Raw genomic sequence first — 3,464 nt, forward strand, 5'->3', positions numbered from 1 at the left:
TGGCATGCATATCCACCACACTTAAAGCATGTTGGGATCAGTTAGAGGTCCCTTTCCTATAAAATTCCACCAAGCTTATTATTAGGGGTTGTACTAGTGGAATTTCCCAAACATGGATAGCAAAACCTTCGAGTTCATTTTTAGTGCGTTAAATAATTTTCAATTTTTTTTTGCATACATGAACTCTAAAATTTTCAGTTTGTTATGCATTATATCTTTTTTGTTTAGGAGAAAAAAAGGGAGAGTGAAGACTCAAGTTTGGATCTGAAAACAAATTTGAACATCCAAAATGGAAATGCACAAATGCTGTGAGAGGTAGTTCCAAAAAGTATCTGTGATTTTTAAGGATAGGCAAAAAGTGGGTTGTTTGGCCCTGGTACATATCCAACCACTTGAGAATTTGATTTTTTCTACTCCTTGAAAATTTTGGATCATTAGGTCCACTTGCAATCTCAACATGTTTTTGGCATGCATATCCACCACACTTAAAGCATATTGGGATCAGTTAGAGGTCCCTTTCCTATAAAATTCCACCAAGCTTATTATTAGGGGTTGTACTAGTGGAATTTCCCAAACATGGATAGCAAAACCTTTGAGTTCATTTTTAGCGCGTTAAATAATTTTTAAATTTTTTTTGCATATATGAACACTAAAATTTTCATTTTGTTATGCCTTATATCTTTTTTGTTTAGGAGAAAAAAAGGGAGAGTGAAAACTCAAGTTTGGATCTGAAAACAAATTTGAACATCCAAAATAGAAATGCACAAATGCTCAGAGAGATGGTTCCAAAAAGTATCTGTGATTTTTAAGGATAGGCAAAAAGTGGGTTGTTTGGCCTTGTAAATATCTAACCACTTGAGAATTTGATATTTTCTACTCCTTGAAATCTTTGGATCATTAGGTCCACTTGCATCCTCAACATGTTTCTGGCATGCATATCCACCACACTTAAAGCATTTTGGGATCAGTTAGAGGTCCCTTTCCTATAAAATTTCACCAAGCTTATTATTACGGGTTGTACAAGTGGAATTTCCCAAACATGGATAGCAAAACCTTTGAGATCATTTTTAGTGCGTGAAATAATTTTCAATTTTTTTTTGCATACATGAACTCTAAAATTTTCATTTTGTTATGCCTTATATCTTTTTTGTTAAGGAGAAAAAAAGGGAGAGTGAAAACAAATTTGAACATCCAAAATGGAAATGCACAAATGATGTGAGAAATAGTTCCAAAAAGTATATGTGATTTTTAAGGATAGGCAAAAAGTGGGTTGTTTGGCCTTGTAAATATCCAACCACTTGAGAATTTGATTTTTTCTACTCCTTGAAATTTTTGGATCATTAGATCCACTTGTTTCAAGCATGCATATCCACGACACTTAAAGCATGTTGAGGTCAGTTAGAGGTCCCTTTCCTATAAAATTCCACTAAGCTTATTATGAGGGGTTGTACTTGTGGAATTCCCCAAACATGGATACCAAAACCTTGGAGTCCATTTTTAGTGGGTCAAATAATTTTCAATTTTTTTTTGCATACATGAACTCTAAAATTTTCATTTTGTTTTGCCTTATATCTTCTTTGTTTAGGAAAAAGAAGGGAGAGTGAAAAGTCAAGTTATGATCTGAAAACAAAATTGAATATCCAAAATGGAAATGCACAAATGCTGAGAGATATAGTTCCAAAAAGTATCTGTGATTTTTAAGGATAGGCAAAAAGTGGGTTGTTTGGCCCTGGTAAATATCCAACCATTTATGAATTTGATTTTTTCTACTCCTTGAAATTTTTGGATCATTAGGTCCACTTGCATCCTCAACATGTTTCTGGCATGCATATCCACCACTTAAAGCATATTGGGATCAGTTAGAGGTCCCTTTCCTATAAACTTCCACCAAGCTATTAGGGTTGTACTAGTGGAATTTACCAAACATGGATAGGAAAACCTTTGAGTTCATTTTTAGAGCGTGAAATAATTTTCAAATTTTTTTTGCATACATGAACGCTAAAATTTTCATTTTGTTATGCCTTATATCTTTTTTGCTTAGGCGAAAAAAAGGGAGAGTGAAAACTCAAGTTTGGATCTGAAAACAAATTTGAACATCCAAAATGGAAATGCACAAATGCTGAGAGAGGTAGTTCCAAAACATATGTGTGATTTTTAAGGATAGGCAAAAAGTGGGTTGTTTGGCCTTGGTAAATATCCAACCACTTGAGACTTTGATTTTTTCTACTCCTTGAAAATTTTAAATCATTAGGTCCACTTGCATCCTCAACATGTTTCTGGCATGCATATCCACCACACTTAAAGCATGTTGGGATCAGTTAGAGGTCCCTTTCCTATAAAATTCCACCAAGCTTATTATTAGGGGTTGTACTAGTGCAATTTCCCAAACATGGATAGCAAAACCTTTTAGTTCATTTTTAGTGCGTGAAATTATTTTCAAATTTTTTTTGCATACATGAACTCTAAAATTTTCATTTTGTTATGCCTTATATCTTTTTTGTTTAGGAGAAAAAAAAAAGGAGAGTGAAAACTTAAGTTTGGATCTGAAAACAAATTTGAACATCCAAAATAGAAATGCACAAATGCTCAGAGAGATAGTTCCAAAAAGTATCTGTGATTTTTAAGGATAGGCAAAAAGTGGGTTGTTTGGCCTTGTAAATATCTAACCACTTGAGAATTTGATATTTTCTACTCCTTGAAATCTTTGGATCATTAGGTCCACTTGCAGCCTCGACATGTTTCTGGCATGCATATCCACCACACTTAAAGCATGTTGGGATCAGTTAGAGGTCCCTTTCCTATAAAATTCCACCAAGCTTATTATTACGGGTTGTACAAGTGGAATTTCCCAAACATGGATAGCAAAACCTTTGAGATCTTTTTTAGTGCGTGAAATAATTTTCAAATTTTTTTTGCATACATGAACTCTAAAATTTTCATTTTGTTAGGCCTTATATCTTTTTTGTTTAGGAGAAAAAAAGGGAGAGAGAAAACAAATTTGAACATCCAAAATGGAAATGCACAAATGATGTGAGAGATAGTTCCAAAAAGTATCTGTGATTTTTAAGGATAGGCAAAAAGTGGGTTGTTTGGCCTTGTAAATATCCAACCACTTGAGAATTTGATTTTTTCTTCTCCTTGAAAATTTTGGATCATTTCCACTTGTATCCTCAACATGTTTCATGCATGCATATCCACGACACTTAAAGCATGTTGAGATCAGTTAGAGGTCCCTTTCCTATAAAATTCCACTAAGCTTATTATGAGGGGTTGTACTGGTGGAATTCCCCAAACATGGATACCAAAACCGTGGAGTCCATTTTTAGTGGGTCAAATAATTTTCAATTTTTTTTTGCATACATGAACTCAAAAATTTTCATTTTGTTTTGCCTTATATCTTCTTTGTTTAGGAAAAAGAAGGGAGAGTGAAAAGTCAAGTTATGATCTGAAAACAAATTTGAACA

This window comes from Aristolochia californica, unplaced genomic scaffold (genome assembly GCF_029961685.1).
Source record: "Aristolochia californica isolate CCGP_79_NKW_82.1479 unplaced genomic scaffold, dmAriCali1.0.hap1 SCAF_4, whole genome shotgun sequence".
NCBI lineage: Eukaryota > Viridiplantae > Streptophyta > Magnoliopsida > Piperales > Aristolochiaceae > Aristolochia > Aristolochia californica.